General features: G+C 36.3%; 1 long non-coding RNA gene across 1 annotated transcript in view; it reads right to left on the reverse strand.

Moving 5' to 3' along the window:
* LOC137211333 (uncharacterized) overlaps positions 1 to 8,180 on the reverse strand; it is a 94,269-nt gene extending 86,089 nt beyond the window's left edge. Inside the window, exon 1 of the long non-coding RNA XR_010937033.1 lies at positions 7,881 to 8,180. This is a non-coding gene — a long non-coding RNA (uncharacterized lncRNA). The remainder of the gene's footprint in view (positions 1 to 7,880) is intronic.
* Between the last annotated feature and the right edge of the window lie 9,890 nt (positions 8,181 to 18,070).

The raw sequence follows: 18,070 nt of genomic DNA on the forward strand, positions 1-18,070 counted from the left end.
ATTATGTTTATATTTTAGAATATGGGATCCAGCAATGTTTTGCAGTTTATTAAGAATGTTTTATGGTAATTCTATTTTTAGTTTTTTAAGGAACCTCCATACTGTTCTCCATAGTGGCTGTATCAATTTACATTCCCACCAACAGTGCAAGAGGGTTCCCTTTTCTCCACACTCTCTCCAGCATTTGTTGTTTGTAGATTTTCTGATGATGCCCATTCTAACTTGTGTGAGGTGATACCTCATTGTAATTTTGATTTGCATTTCACTAATAATAAGTGATGTCAAGCAACTTTTCATGTGCTTCTTGGCCATCTGTATGTCTCCTTTGGAGAAATGTCTATTTAGGTCTTCTGCCTATTTTTGGATTGGGTTGTCTGTTTTTTTAATATTGAGCTGCTTAAGCTGTTTATGTATTTTGGAGATTAATCCTTTGTCCATTGATTCGTTTGCAAACATTTTCTCCCTTCCTGAGGGTTGTCTTTTCGTCTTGTTTATGGTTTCCTTTGCTGTGCAAAAGCTTTGAAGTTTCATTAGGTCCCATTTGTTTATTTTTGTTTTTATTTCCATTACTCTAGGAGGTGGATCAAAAAAGATCCTGCTGTGATTTATGCCAAAGAGTGTTCTTCCTATGTTTTCCTCTAAGAGTTTTATAGTGTCTGGTCTTACATTTAGGTCTCAAATCCATTTTGAGTTTATTTTTGTGTATGGTGTTAGGGAGTGTTCTAATTTCATTCTTTTACATGTAGCTGTCCAGTTTTCCCAGCACCACTTATTGAAGAGACTGTCTTTTCTCCATTGTATATCCTTGCCTCCTTTGTCATAGAGTAGTTGACCATAGACACGTGGGTTTGTCTCTGGGCTTTCCATCCTGTTCCATTGATCTATATTTCCGTTTTTGTGCCAGTACCATATTGGCTTGATTACTGCAGCTTTGTATTATAATCTGAAGTCAGGGAACCTGATTCCTCCAGCTCTGTTTTTTTCCTTCAAGACTGCTTTGGCTATTCAGGGTCTTTTGTGTCTCCATACAAATTTTCAGAATTTTTGTTCTAGTTCTGTAAAAAATGCCATTAGTAATTTGATAGGGATTGCATTGAGTCTGTAGATTGCTTTGGGTAGTATAGTCATTTTCACAATATTGATTCTTCCAATCCAAGAACATGGTATACCTCTCCATCTGTTTGTATCATTAATTTCTTTCATCAGTGTCTTGGGCATATACCCAGAGAAAACCATAATTCAAAAAGGCACATGCACCACAATATCCATTGCAGCACTATTTACAATATCCAGGTCATGGAAGCAACCTAAATGCCCATCAACAGACAAATGGATAAAGAAGATGTGGTACATATATACAATGGAATATTACTCAGCCATAAAAAGGAACAAAACTGGGTCATTTGTAGAGACGTGGATGAATCTAGAGACTGTCATACAGAGTGGAGTAAGCCAGAAAGAGAAAAACAAATATCGTATATTAATGCATATATGTGGAACCTAGAAAAATGGTACAGATGAACCGGTTTGAAGGGCAGAAGTTGAGACACAGATGTAGAGAACAAACATATGGACACCAAGGAGGGAAAGTGGTGGGGTGGGGGGTGGGGGTGGTGTGATGAATTGGGAGATTGGGATTGACATATATACACTAATATGTATAAAATGGATAACTAATAAGAACCTGCTGTATAAAAAAATTAACAAAATTAAATTAAAAATTAAGTAAATTAAATAAAATAATTTAAAAAAAAAGAATGCTTTAATTTAAAGGGTTGTTCCACTTAAGTAACTCGGTTAACCTACAAATGAGAAAGAACAAGGAGGTGGAAGTACTTTTGGACTTACTCATGTAACTACATTCTATCAGTCTACAGGCTTGGGGCTGGGCTCAGCTGTGTTGTTTATACTTGGTCTATATGTTCCATGAATTACTAAGTTAGTGATGTTAAAGTATCCAGCTGTGATTGTGAATTTATCTATTTCTCAATTTAGATTTGTCAATTTTTGTCTTTCTATTTTTACAGCTCTGATATTATGTACCTATATTTAGGAGTGTTATATTTTCCGGGTGCACTGAGGCATTGTCATCATATCCTTCTCTGTCTCTGATACTACTGTTTATAGCTACATCACCTTTCTTCTGTTGACTCTTTCCATGAACTATGTTTTCCTTATACTTTTACTTTTCTCCTATCTTTTTGCCTCTGAAACAGAATAAAATTGGATCTCGCTCTTTTATTCAGTTTGACAACTTTTACCTTTTTTTAGAGTGCTTAGTACATTTATATTTAATGTAATTTCCATATAATGGCTTTTTATTTTCTTTTTGTTCTATTTGTTTTTAAATCCATCTTTCTTCTTTGTAATTATTTCTTTTAAATTATTGAAATATCTTTAGCATTCTATTTATGTATCTTTTAACATCTTTATTGGAGTATAATTGCTTTACAATGGTGTGTTAGTTTCTGCTTTATAACAAAGTTTATCAGCTATACATATACATATATCCCCATATCTCTTCCCTTTTATGTCTCTCTCCCACCCTCCCTATCCCACCTCTCTAGCTGATCACAAAGCACCGAGCTGATCTCCCTGTGCTATGCAGCTGCTTCTCACTTGCTATCTATTTTACATTTGGTAGTGTATATATGTCCATGCCACTCTCTCACTTCATCCCAGCTTACCCTTCCCCCTCCCTGTGTCCTCAAGTCCATTCTCTATATCTGCGTCTTTGTTCCTGTCCTGCTCCTAGGTTCTTCAGAACCTTTTTTTTTTCTTTTAGATTCCATGTATATGTGTTAGCATACGTTATTTGTTTTTCTCTTTCTGACTTACTTCACTCTGTATGACAGTCTCTAGGTCCACCCACCTCACTACAAATAACTCAATTTCATTTCTGTTTATGACTGAGTAATATTCCATTGTATCTATGTGTCACAACTTCTTTATCCATTCATCTGTTGATGGACACTTAGGTTGCTTCCATAGCATTCTATTTAGATTTTTCTATCCCAACCTTTGTCCAAAGACATTCTAACCTTGGACCATAAAACTATGTATATCTCCATTCAGACTCTGTCCACTCCCTCCTCTCCACCTGCACAGCTGCCACTTCTCATCTACCTGATCAGCAAATTTCAGCTGAAATCTTCAGCAGCTCACAGCACCAATCTTTTCAGATTACACTTCACCTTCCTCACATGAAAGGCTGGGATGTTTGTGTGGCTTACATTGTTTGTTTTTCTTTTCTCAAGGACCAAAGATTTTTACTGCTCTTTACACAATGCTTGAAAACAACTGAACCATATATTTTGTCCAGTTTCATCGATGTGAAAGGCAGCAGGGTGAGTCAAGTACCAGTTTTTATGTTCTGACTGGAAGGAAAAAGCCAGGAACTACTTTTTAGTGGATACTAATTATCAGCAGAAGAGGTTCTGACCTTACTCTAAAACCCAGACCTTCACTATAATTATTCCTGGGGCCTGCCATTGTTCTTTTTCTTTTTTCTTTTTCTTTTTTTTTTTATCTCTTCCCTCTTTCATCTCTCTCCCTCCCACCTTCCCTGTTCTTTACAACATCTTTTTTTAACAAAGATACTCCTATTCCATGGAGTGTGCTACACTGTAACAAAGAAATGGGAGAATATCTTCTGTCACAACCAGAATTTTTTGCAGACCCCCTTTTTTGTTTCAGGTCACATTCAAGAGTGACAGTCATTAAGTAGTCCAGTAAAGGGGTTAGACCAGGATGCCATATAGAAAATATTGTCACCAAAATCAAAGGCGATCTACAAAGTACTGTTTCTCTTTCTACAGGATGGGAGGTGCAAGTGCAAAATTTTGTCTCTCATTTTAATTTAATATTTAGTTTATTTAAATTTAACATATTATCAATATTATTAGGATCAATTATTCCATCCTATTTTTTATTTGTTCCATCTGTCTTTTATTCCTTTTATCCTTCTGTCCACCTTGCTATTAGATCAATTATATTTCATAGTCTACTTTATCCCTTCTATTTGTATTTTAGATACATGTTTTTGTTTTATTTATTAATATTTTATTATGTTGTCAGGGGATTAAAACATGCATGCTGTATTCATCTGAGATACAATGAATATTCTCCCACTTCAAATATAATGTAGAATATAAACCCCTCATACTTCATTACAACTTGGCCTCTACTTCTTCTGTGACCCTCCTTTTTCTATTGATAGCAAAGAATCTATTTCCATTTCAGGATTCCTAACATCATCTCTGAGCTACAGAGAATTAGCAGTATAAGAATGCTGCATTCTCTGCACCAATTAACTTGTTTAAAAATTGGTGAGTTCTTTTGACAGTATTTTTAGGAGATGGCTAAGCAGGTTCTATATAATATATCCATTCTAACATTCTCATTTCTCTGGGCCACCATCTATTGTGTGCCAGGGAGAAGCTGACATTTCAAGCTTATTTACTATAGGCCATCATTGACTCCAAGTTCAATTTCTCTTCATCAGATTATTAAAACTGTTCCCCTCTGGGATTCAGACAAGGTACTAAAATTCTAATCCACAGTAACTTCTTCCACATTAATACAATAATCTTATTGAGCCTTGTATCACTCTTCCTTGGTATAACACCTTTAGTATCTAATCCCATGTGTACTCTGCTGACACAGCCTGTGAAAGTATGTCATTCTTTCCATGTATAGTTATCAGGTCCATGAGCTTTCCTTATAATTCCCAATAGACTATGTTGGATGTCATAGACTCAGTATTTGTGTCCCCCCAGATTTATGTGTTAAAACCCTAACCACTAATGTGATGGTATTAGGAAGTGGAATCTTTGGGTGATGATGAAGTCATGAGGGCAGAGCCCTCATGAATCTCATGAATGAGATGGATACCCTTTATAGAAGAGACCCCAGAGAGCTCTCTTGCTCCTTCCACCATGTGAAGACCCAGTGAGAAAAAGGTAGTCTGCCACCCAGAAGAGACTCCTTAGCAGAGACCCCTGACCATGCTGGCACCCTGATCTCAGACTTCCAGCCTCTAGAACTCTGAGAAATAAATTTCTGTTGTTTGTAAGACACACAGCCTATGGTTCTTTGTTACAGTCCCCTAAAGGACTAAAATACTGGGTATCCAACTTAAGTCATGGACACAGAGGAAATGTGTTGGTACGATCTATCCTGAAGAGAATCAGTATCACCAGTGCCCTGAGTATAATGCTTAAAAGACTTTAGGCAGACAACTGTAGTTTCCCTTAGATAAATTTGGAGGAGCTTCTCCCCTTAGTTTGTAGAATTTCATGTAGATTTGTGGTCACAATTTTTCTGCTTCTCAGTATCTACTTAGATATCTCTATCCCATACATCAGGTCCCACTTCTTCTCCACCAGCATACCTCCTTACCATGGAAAACCAGGGAAGCGTGAGAATTTAGTTTGCACTGAATATATGGAACCCTCAGAATAATTCCACATGTGAATTTTCTAGCTGCAAGAGGAAAAAATAGACCATGAAGAATCATCTGCCTAACATCTTAATGTTCAGACACAAAAATGGAGCCCACTGGTTCTGTACATATGCCGTTTGTGAGAACTCAGTCACCTGCAACAACTTAGAGCAAAAGAACTAGGAAACTACAGTCTAGCTGGACAACTATACGTGGACTTACTACTCTTACTGTGAACGAAGGGAATAAGTATCACTCTGTGACACATGTATATCGTAAATTTATAGAAATTATGGAAATAATACATTTCAAAATTAGGAAAGTTGTTTTACATATATATACAGAACATATGGAGAGAAGTAAGAGTGGAGATGGATACACATGTTATTTTAAGTGTATTTATATTTCCAATTTTATATCTTAAGTGATGCATTAGTTTTCTGTCACTGTTGTAATTACAACAAACACAGTGACTTAAAAAAACACAAATTTATTCTCTTACAGTTCTGGAGGTCAGACATTTACTCATGGTGTTGGCAGTGTTATGTTCCTTCTAGAGGCTTTGGGGGAGAATTTCTTTCTCTATTCCAGATTCTAGATGCCACCTGCATTTTTTGGTTCCTGGCTACTTCCTCTATCTTCTAAGGGCATCACTCGAGCCTCTGCTTCTATTGTCTCATCTCCTTCTACTTTTGATACTTTTGCCTCCCTCTTGTAATGACCATTGTGATTATATTGAGCCCACCTGGATAATCTGGAATAATCATCCCATCTCAAGATTTTTAACTTAATTTCATCTGTAAAGTCCTTTTCATTATGTAAGGTAAGACAGTCACACGGAAATTAGTGTGTGGATAGCTTTGGGAGCCCATTTTTTCAGCCTATCACAAGAGGCATGATGCTCACATATATATTATTTTGCTTTGTTAATATACCTTCATTACAACTGAAACATAAAGGTGCTTTCAATAGAAAATCTCAATAGGTAGGCTTAGAAGTCAGTGAAAGCTTTGAAAGAATCTTAAAAAAATAATAGGAAGGAAAACGGAAACTGGCATAGTAATGTCAAGCATGATGGTATCCAATTAACTCTATCAGATATACTGGAGTATATAGAATATGCAGTAAATTTTAAAAATTGATTTAAATTTATTTGCTAAAATGTAATATAAACAGAATAAACACGGTGGCATATTGTAAGAATTCCACCCTTAACTTGTGGAAAATTATCCAAAGCAAGTATAAGGAATAAACTTTAATTTTGGGCTTCTAGCTTCCAGAACTGCAAAAAAAAAAAAAAAAAAAAAAAAAAATTCTGTTGTTTTGAGTCACCCCGTTTATAGTACTGTTATAATAGCCCTAGAAAACTAACACAGAAAGTAAATGGCAAAAATAAAAAGAAACATGTATAACTAAGTTAAACACGTATAACTCAGTTTTAATTTCTCCAATATGCAAAGAGCTTTTCCACATTGAAAAGAAAGTAGAAATATGTTCAAAAGTAGTACATAAATAATTATCCAAAGAGAAAGTACAAATATCTCTTAATTATATAAATTAATATGATCCATTTCATTCATAGTAAGAAAAATGCAAAATGGAATTGCATTACCATCCCATTTTTTACTTTCTGAACTGAAAGAACTCAACATATTATAGCATGCTTTGTTGGCAAGGGTACAGGGAAACAGGCATTCTCATGGATTCTTCAAGAAAGTTTAAATAATACAAATCTACATATATCATCAATGGCAATTTGTGTCTCCCCCCCAAAAAATCCAAGTAATTTGATCAAGAAATTCCACTTCCAAAAATTTATTCTACTTTTTTTATTGTAAATTGTGCTTTAATTTCTGAAATTACAGCTCTTCTTGCACAGATCCAAATTGAGTTGCTTGTAAATTTATCATTATGATTTTGTTTATAATAGCAAAATATTGGAAATTATTTTAACGTCTATCAATAAAAAATGGTTTAACAAGCCACTATAAATCCATAAAATGGTATAACACAGGTCTGTAAAACAAAATAAGAAATTTCCATATGTGTTGAATGTAAAATGATCTCCTAGATGCATATGTAAGAGAAAAAAGCAAGACCAGAATACTGGGTATGGCTTGCTATCATTTCTTTTAAAATGAAAAACAGCAGTTTGTATAGTCGTGAATATGCATTTTTTTATTATATATGCATAAAATTTCTCCAGAAGATAAAATCATTAATAATATCGTTGGCTTATAATGAGGAAACCTGGGTGGTTGAGGGACCAGGATATGTAAAAGAATTGCTTTATTTTGTATATTTTGAATATTAATTGCAAATTGTCTATTACAAATATAGAGAAAATAAAGATTTGATAAAATTTAACAAAATTTTATTAAGCATGACATCATGTAGAGTACTTTGATTTAATTTTATTAATGTAACAAATACTTACATGCTGCTTGCTCTGTGCCAGTTACTGTTCTAAGCCTTTTGGTCTCTTGTGGGTCTGGTGGTTGGCAGTCTACCAGAGTCACTCGGTGTAGAGGTGGGCATTTATCCAAAGTAATTGACGGTGAGAAATTGAAAATAAGAGACATTTACTACTAGCAGCTAATAAGTACCAGGTATACTGTTTTACCTTAAAGAATTACAAAAGTGATTAAAGCCCAATTTTTACCTAAAGGTTTCAAAATCTAATTTATTATGGAAGAAAACACTTAAAACCTTAATTAGTAAAGATTGTTCTATTCTGACTCTTTCATTTGGCCTAGCTTGTGAAATTGTGGCCTTTGGTTTATCTACTGAGAGTAAATTATTAACATTCAAATTTTGAAGGTTTTGTGAGTCTTGAAAGCAACTAATATGCCTGGATTATATGCAATTATAATTGTATAAGATTACTGCAGATAATTTTTGATGAGATTCTTGTGTATCTATATGTTTTGTGAAGAAGCACTGATAGCTATACTCTGGACTGCTTTTTCTAGGATATTTGTATATATCAATATAAGGGCCTTAGAAGTTAGTGACAGTGTTTCTTCTGGGATGAAAAGCAGATGCTTCCTATCCAGGATTATAAAGATAACAGCTCCCTTCAGAGCAAAGGTTGGAGAGTTTACCCCCTTTTAAGATTGGGGTTTCCTATGCTCAGGGTTCCTCACCTGTGACACAAACCCACTGTGTGTGCAGTATCTACCTGGGTCTTCCTCGGCATCTTCCACTATGGGAATTGGTGGACAACAAAAACAGATGCAAACGTGAAATTCACACTGTCAGGCTGTTGCTTTCGATGCAGGAGTCACCAGTCTTCTACTAACATCTAAGAAACTGTGGCGAAATAAATTGTTGGGTTGCATTAAGGTAACATCTCATACCCTCCACAATTCTTGTTAGTTGTTTTCAAAGAACTACTTTTTTTTTTTTTTTTTGATGAGTATATCTAGATACAAAACATGGACTCCTATTATAACAAATGAATATACATTTTATTTCTTTTTCTAACAAAGAATCTAGGCAAATCTTAAAGCTTTGTGTAAAGTCATAAAAATGCTGGAGCTGCACACACATACATGCAAATACCTATTACTTTAAAAAATTCATATAAATAATATCTTTAAAAGGAAGTTTTTGATTGGGGCGAGACCTTCAAGATGGCAGAAGAGTAAGACATGGAGATCAACTTCCTCCCCACAAATACATCAGAAATACATCTACATGTGGAACAACTCTTACAGAACACCTACTGAACGCTGGCAGAAGACCTCAGACTTCCCAAAAGGCAAGAAACTCCCCACATGCCTGGGTAGGGCAAAAGAAAAAACAAGAAACAGAAACAAAAGAATAGGGACAGGACCTGCACCTCTAGGAGGGAGCTGTGAAGGAGGAAAGGTTTCCACACACTAGGAAGGCCCTTCACTGGTGGAGATGGGGGATGGCGGGGCGGAGGGGTAAGCTTCAGAGCCACGGAGGAGAGCGCAGCAACAGGGGTGCGGAGGGCAAAGCGGAGAGATTCCTGCACAGAGGATCGGTGCCAACCAGCACTCACCAGCCCGAGAGGCTTGTCTGCTCACCCGCCGGGGCGGGCGGGGCTGGGAGCTGAGGCTAGGGCTTCGGAGGTCGGATCCCAGGGAGAGGACTGGGGTTGGCGGCGTAAATACAGCCTGAAGGGAGCTAGTGTGCCACGGCTAGCCGGGAGGGAGTCCGGGAAAAAGCCAGGACCTGCCGGAGAAGCGAGACCATTGTTTCAAGGTGCGAGGAGTGGGGATTAAGAGCACCGACTAAACGAGCTCCAGAGACGGGCATGAGACACTAACGTTGCTGCTTCAGCCACCAGGAAGCCTGTGTGCAAGGACAGGTCACAATCCACACCTCACCTCCCAGGAGCCTGTGCAGCCCGCCACTGCCAGGGTCCCGTGATCCAGGGACAACTTCCTGGAAGAACACACGGCGGGGCTCAGGCTGGTGCAACGTCACGCCAGCCTCTGCTGCCACAGGCTCGCCCTGCATCCGTCCCCCTCCGTCCCCCTGGCCTGAGTGAGCCAGAGCCCCCGAATCAGCTGCTCCTTTAACCCCGTCCTGTCTGAGCGAAGAACAGACGCTCTCCACTGACTTACACGCAGAGGCGGGGCCAATCCAAAGCTGAACACCAGGAGCTGTGCAAACAAAGAAGAGAAAGGGAAATCTCTCCCAGCAGCCCCAGGAGCAGAGGATTAAAGCTCCACAATCAGCTTCAACCTGCATCTGTGGAAGACCTGAATAGACAACGAATCATCCCAAAATTGAGGCGGTAGACTTTGAGAGCAAAGATATATATATATATTTTTGTTTTTCTCTTTTTGTGAGTGTGTATGTGTATGATTCTTTGTGTGATTTTGTCTGTATAGCTTTGCTTTTACCATTTGTCCTAGGGTTCTGTCTGTCCTTTTTTTTTTTTTTTTGTATACTTTTTAGCGCTCATTACAATGTGTGCATTTGTTTTTTGGTTTGGTTGCTCTCTTCTTTCCTTCTTTCTTTCTTTTTTCTTTTCTTTATTACTTTTTATTTTTTTAATTTTAATAATTATTTTTTATTGTAATAATAACTTTATTTTATTTTATTATTTTTTTCTTTCTTTTTTGTCTCCCTTTTCTTCTGAGCCATGTGGCTGACAGGGTCTTGGTGCTCTGGCTGGGTGTCAGGTCTGTGCCTGTGAGGTGGGAGAGTCAAGTTCAGGACATTGGTCCACCAGAGACCTCCCAGCTCCACGTATTATCAAATGGCTGAAAGCTCCCCCAGAGATCTCCATCTCAATGCTAAGACCCAGCTCCACTCAACGACCAGTAAGCTACAGTGTGCGAAACCCTATGCCAAACAACTAGCAAGACAGGAACACAACCCCACCCATTAAAAGAGAGGCTGCCTAAAATCATAATAAGGTCACAGACACCCCAAAACACACCACTGGATGGGGTCCTGCCCACCAGAAAGACAAGATCCAGCTTCATCCACCAGAACACAGGCACCAGTCCCCTCCACCAGGAAGCCTACACAATTCACTGAACCAACCTTAGCCACTGGGGGAAGACATCAAAAAAAAAAAAGGGAACTATGAACCTGCAGCCTGTGAAAAGGAGACCCCAAACACAGTAAGTTAAGAAAAATGAGAAGACAGAGAAACACACAGAAGATGAAGGAGCAAGGCAAAAACCCACCAGACCAAATAAATGAAGAGGAAATAGGCAGTCTACCTGAAAAAGAATTCAGAATAACGATAGCAAAGATGATCCAAAATCTTGCAAATAGAATGGAGAAAATAAAAGAAACGTTTAACAAGGACCTAGAAGAATTAAAGAACAAACAAACAGAGATGAACAATACAGTAACTGATGAAAACTACACTAGAAGGAATCAATAGCAGAATAACTGAGGCAGAAGAACGGATAAGTGACCTGGAAGACAGATGGTAGAATTCACTGCTGTGGAACAGAATAAACAAAAAAGAAAGAAAAGAAATGAAGAGAGCCTAACAGACCTCTGGGACACATTAAGCACAACAACATTCACTTTATAGGGGTCCCAGAAGGAGAAGAGAGAGAGAAAGGACCAGAGAAAATATTTGAAGAGATTATAGTTGAAAACTTTCCTAACATGGGAAAGGAAATAGCCACCAAGTCCAGGAAGCACAGAGAGTCCCATATAGGATAAACCCAAGGAGAAACATGCCGAGACACATAGTAATCAAATTGGCAAAAATTAAAGACAAAGAAAAATTATTGAAAGCATCAAGGGAAAAACGACAAATAACATACAGGGGAACTCCCATAAGGTTAACAGCTGATTTCTCAGCAGAAACTCTACAAGCTAGAAGAGAGTGGCAAGATATACTTAAAGTGATGAAAGGGAAGAACCTACAACCAAGATTACTCTAGCCAGCAAGGATATCATTCAGATTTGATGGAGAACTCAAAAGCTTTACAGACAAGCAAAAGCTAAGAGAATTCAGCACCACCAAACCAGCTCTACAACAAGTGCTAAAGGAACTTCTCTAAGTGGGAAACACAATAAAAGAAAAAGACCTACAAATACAAACCCAAAACAATTAAGAAAATGGTCATAGGAACATACATATCGATAATTACCTTAAACGTGAATGGAATAAATGCTCCAAACAAAAGACACAGGCTTGCTGAATGGATACAAAAACAAGACCCATATATATGCTGTCTACAAGAGACCCACTTCAGATCTAGGGGAAGTGGATTGGATCTAAGCCTGGACTGGATCTCAAATCCTGTGTTAGCCTCACTCACACAAACTTTCAGTTATTTTTTTCAGGGATAATGAAAGTGAAACTCATCTTAATTATATCCTGAGACATCTAGAGTTCATGATGATCTCTGTGTGGATTCTAGGATCATAACACATGTATATTTTGTTTATGTATGTTTATATCAATAAATTGATCAGGTGCATATGGTTCTCTGATGTTTAATTTTTCTACTGTTGCCATTTAGATTTTATAATGAGTACTTATGCAGGCATAATCTTAGAAAATTTATCAACATCACATCATTTAAGTAAAAGAATATTTATTATTTACAGTGATTCATGCATTATAGAGGTTTTAAATGACTTTCTACCTTTTGAAATTTGAGATACATCTTTAAAACAAGGGTACACAATGAAAAAACTTTTGGGGAATATGTAAGTAAACAATATTTTTAACTTATCTAATATCTAGTCAAAAATTATTTAAGGAGTTCTATGTGCAAGGCACGACTTTACACATTGCAATGTCAGTAGCTGACAAAACAGTCAAAGAAAAAAACACTCCTACCTTCATTCTAATGGGAGGAGATAAATGTAAAAAACCAAATATATAAACAAGACATACCATATAAACAAAATCAATAAATATAACACATAATATATTAGATGAGGAAAATAAATCACAAAAAGGGATTAAGTACTGTTAGGATAGGATCTTCAATTTTAAATAGCCAGGGTAAGCTTCATTGAGAAGGTGGCATTTTTAATAAAGACCTGAATTTTGCGAGGTATTGAGTAATCTGTAAATTTGGGGGAAGCATATCCCCAGAAAAGAGAGTGAAAACACTGGTATTCTGAGGGAGAAGAATGCCTGATGTGTTTGAGATACTACAACAAAAAAATCAAGGTTGATGCAAAGATATCAATACAAGGCAAAATATGGCTAGTGAGGAGTTGCTGTTAAGTGAGATTAGATGTCTGTAGAAGGAGTAGGCTTTGGAGAAAAGATCAGAAATTCAGTTTGGGGTATGTTTGTGATGCTCAGTAGATACCCACATAGAAAGGCAAAGTAGGAGTAGAGAAGAGTTGAGTAGAAAAGTCTGGAGTTCTTGGAGAGGTCCGGTTGGCAGTGAAACTTTGGGGGTTGAAATACCAACTGTGTTGCATTTTGTTGGCATCAATCCAGCTCTGAGATGAAATATCACATTTCAAAAGGGAGTGGGTTTAAATAGAGAAGTAAAAGTATCAAGAGTATGATAGGAAGAAAACCATGAGAGTGTTGTGCCCTGAACTAAATGAAGAAAGTATATTCAGGAGAAAGTCGTTATCAACAGAACAAATGCTGTTGTGAGGACTGAGAATCGTCAGTGGCTGCAGCTGCCTGGAGCCAGAGTCACTTCCAGGAATGGGCCTTGAAGTTCATGTTTTATAATATGAATCATTGCGTTTAAAATTAGGTACAATATTATATGTTAATTTAGAGTGACAAAAGAGTTCACATCATATTACAGACTTTTTTAGGGAAGTGGCACATACCACAAATATTATAAAATCCAGAGAAAACTAATACAGTGTTTTTATTAAGTAACCACCTGACATAATCTATATTTTTTTCTGTACATTTTTGTCTGCATATTCGTTGTTAACGTCTTATATGTATGACAAGGATTTTGCAGTATTGTTTCTGAAGAGAAGTAAAAACATTAGTCTTTTCTCTAATTGTTTTTTTTAAATTTTCATTATCATTTAGAAAAGTTTCTTTCATGAATTTTGACAATAAAATTCATAGGTTTCTGTGGAGATATAATGAGTTTGGGCATTAAAGTTTCTACCAGCCTTCTTTCTATTACTTTACATTTTTTATTTTTATTAGTCACATGTGAATTTGTACAGGACCAATAATTCTGAATATTAATTTGAAATTAAGGCAAAAAATAACAATTCAAATAAAATGAATTGTAACTATAGTCTATTAAGTAACCTAATGTTCAAACGACTTATTTTTATGTAATACACATTGAATTATTGGTAAATATTTGACGTTTTATCCACAGAATTTTTATTTCTTTAAGCATATTTACTATAAGAGTAGAATCACCATACTCTTCAAGATATGATGTATCATATATGCTCAGATTCAATCCAATAGGTGAAGATTCATTAAAATTTTACTTCACACATAGATGTATTTACTGCTTATATTATGGCCCTGCAAACATATGATTTCTGATAAATTCTGTTTTTCACAATTCACATAGGAAAAAGTACAGTGATTATATACTTATTTGCTCTGCATTGTCAAGTATATTCCTGACAGGTGAGAACATTCATTTTGACTAGGCATCTATAAGAACTAAAACATTGCTTGAAATTCTACACATCTGTTGACTGGATATATTTTCCACAGTCTAGCATCTAGCACTGAATATTTCAAGATTTATACTCCTATACTGCCTACATACTTCCAAATTTCAGAGGCACAGGCTATATTCACCTGCACCTTTATGTCACAATTGCAGGTGAATTTGCAAACTAAGTAAGAAAGTATTCCTAGAAGGTATTCCTATCGCACTTTGGCCAGTAATAACCAAATACATACAGAAGTGACTATAGATAATATGATTATGTCCTAATAAGCCAAAATTCAATGTCTCCAAAGTAACTTGCCCTTGGCTGGATTCCTAAAATGCCCAGGACCACTGTTCTCCAACTCAAGGAGAAGTATGAAGAAGAAATATGGAAGGGGAAGAGGGACTGGTCTTAGCAATTTGAGGTAAAATATTCTACTTTTCCAAATTTTATTTAAACATATTTTAATTAGGACCCTCCAAATTACAGAAATAGAAGTGGCCCATGAAAGTGAGTGGTCCCCAACCTTAAGTGTAATACGGTTCACAGTAAATCCACCTTGGCTTGGAGCTTAATTAAAATGTCGATAAAACAATTTGGCACAATGGTGAGAGGCAAAGCCAAATAGTAATGGGATTAAGAGAGTGAGAGGGGGCTTCCCTGGTGGCGCAGTGGTTGAGAGTCCGCCTACCGATGCAGGGGACACAGGTTCGTGCCCCGGTCTGGGAAGATCCCACATGCCGCGGAGCGGCTGGGCCCGTGAACCATGACCGCTGAGCCTGCGCGTCCGGAGCCTGTGCTCCGCAACGGGAGAGGCCACAACAATGAGAGGCCGCAACAGTGAGAGGCCCGCGTACGGCAAAAAGAACCAACAAACAAGAGCGTGAGAGGAAAAATTTAATAACCTTATCCTCCAGTTCTAAAGCTGTCTGCACTCTAATGTTGTCTGCCGAATGAGCTCTAGCACGACCTCCTCTCTCAAGTCCTTCCTGAAACCAGTACCTACCACACCGGAAGCAAAGATCATCACAGCCTCATTTGTGATGACCAGGATTTTCTTTGATGGGGGTGGGGGCAGGTTTGGAACTCACAGTACAGTATTATAGAATTTACATACATATATTTTTTGTAAAATATTCACTATGAAAGAGCAATGCCTTTTAAATTTGAGGTTATTTCAAATTTATGCCATACACCTTAGAAACTGCTCAATGAGTAGCTCTTGAATATAGAAATAAATGTGGAAACACAGGCTTGGGGAATAAAATAGAGGTTATAAATTTTTAGAAATGCTATCATCTGCAAAGTAAGAGAAGGCCTGAATATCAGTGAAATAACTCAGGTGGAAAATAATTTTAAAAAAACAGGTAATTGAGGCAACTTTCTTTCTTATAGTAGTATCTGAGTAATTATTTTTCTTTAATTAATTTACCATGTCTTTGTCATATAATTATTTGCTAAAAAAAAATTCCAGTGTTTAAATTTTTCCAATTATTTTCCATATGGGAACAGTCATTTTCTGTTCATTGGTACCGGAAATAGAACCATGTTATGCATAAAGTATAGTATGATTTTTCTTTGGTTAAATACAATTTAAATTTTCTCACATTTGCTCACAATATACCCTTGATTTTGAATTAATGTAGTATGTGTTAATCTGTATTATACATACACACATTGCATATTATTACCTTCTATTGTGCAACATTTAAACATCAATATTCTGAAGATGCAACAGAAGTCCTTCTCTCTAAGATAATATTCTGGGTCTATAATCAAAAGTTTATATACATTGATGTTCTTCCACTGTCAATAATAAATATTATTAACACAATAATAAAAATTTAAAATCAGAGATTAATGGATCAAGACACTGAACTACATAAAAATAACAAACTATATTAACGCTGACATTTTTTAGCAGTTCTGTTGAAACGTCTAGAAAAATGTGTTAACAATGCACACTATATGATCAGCTTTTTGTCAATGGCTATTATTTCCAATATGTGTATCTTGCTTTTTACCTGCAATGCTATTTAAAGAATAGATACTCTGTGACTGTGTGTAACTTACTAGAAGAGATAACTTACAAACAGAAATCAAAATAAAATTTATTAGGCAACCAGCAAAGATGGTCATTACGAACAGATAATAAAAATACTAAATCATCAATTTCCTGTTTGTCTTGCTTCTTCACCATTACTCTTACATCTTTATTTTTATCTCAAAGAGATAAAATTCCTTGAATAAAAAGAGTTTTACACTTCTTTTTATCTCTAGTAACTGCCTTACTACATAAGAAAATATAGATTCTCTAATAATGTTTATTTCCTCTGCTGTTGATTAAACCTGGACCAGCTGATAAATATGAATTGACAAATTCAAAATTGTAAAAATTAGGATGGCTTGGGCTTCAGGTAGATGTCTCAGGTTATTAACCTCCAAAAACTGTGTCCTATACTTTGCCTCAGCCATCCACTACTATGGTTGTATGTCACAATCTTTTCCTAACTAATAATTACCTCAATACCAAATCCCAATATCAAGTATTCTGTTCCATTGTATTCATTTCTTTAAGTATTCTTCTTAGTAAAATTATCCAACCCCACCAAGATTTCCAATCCTGTGGGGCTGATACCTTTTTAATCTCTGTAACTCACGACCTTGTATTTCTCATTACTTCCTAGTACAACTGAATCCATGATCCAGCAACAGAATTAATTGATTGTATATATCATCAACTCTCTTGCCTTCCTTCTTCCCCAGATTACCAGCAAAACCCTACTTAAACTGTATTTAAATTCAACTAAGCCTACTTTATTTCTGCACCAGAGAGGTTTCTCAAAGCTGAAGGAATTCACATAGCGATGCTGACTGGATTTACTCTAAGGTTTTAACCACAAATCTTAAATGGGAAGTATCTCTGCTGCCCCACCTGCTATACTTCCCTTGTGAATTCATTATCTCACTTGCAAGTATGTATTTCACACCCGCTCTTCCTCCTTGAGCCTTTCTCCACCTTCACCCTCTCTTGATTACCTTTTATTTCACTAAGAGAATATAATCAATCAGAAGAGGATTTTAATTTCCCTCTAAAACTCTCTCCACCTACTACCACATACTCTGTCTTCCCTCTTGGTTCAACAGTTTCTATATTAGGCAATCTCTTCTCTGGCACAATCGATTTCTACTCAAAGACACTGCTCTGGAAATTATTCCCATCCTCTACTATGGCATTAATGTTCATCTCTACTGGAGCATGTTCATCAAAATAAAAAGCTGCTGCCAAAGCTTTTTTTATTTTTTTATTAAAAAAAAATCTGGGGGCTTCCGGGAAAAAAAATAAAATAAAATAAAAAATAAAAAAAAATCTGCTGTCAATTTCTTCAATTATTGTATAGGAAAACACCCAGAAATGTCAAACCTACACTACTGGTCCCACCTTATCTGTTATTTCTTTACTCTACTTCAAAAAGTCTTATGAACCCATGTCTTTTAAAAAAAAATTTATTTATTTATTTATTTTTAATTGGGTTATAGTTGTTT

This window comes from Pseudorca crassidens, chromosome 18, assembly GCF_039906515.1.
Source record: "Pseudorca crassidens isolate mPseCra1 chromosome 18, mPseCra1.hap1, whole genome shotgun sequence".
Classification (NCBI taxonomy): Eukaryota; Metazoa; Chordata; class Mammalia; order Artiodactyla; family Delphinidae; genus Pseudorca; species Pseudorca crassidens.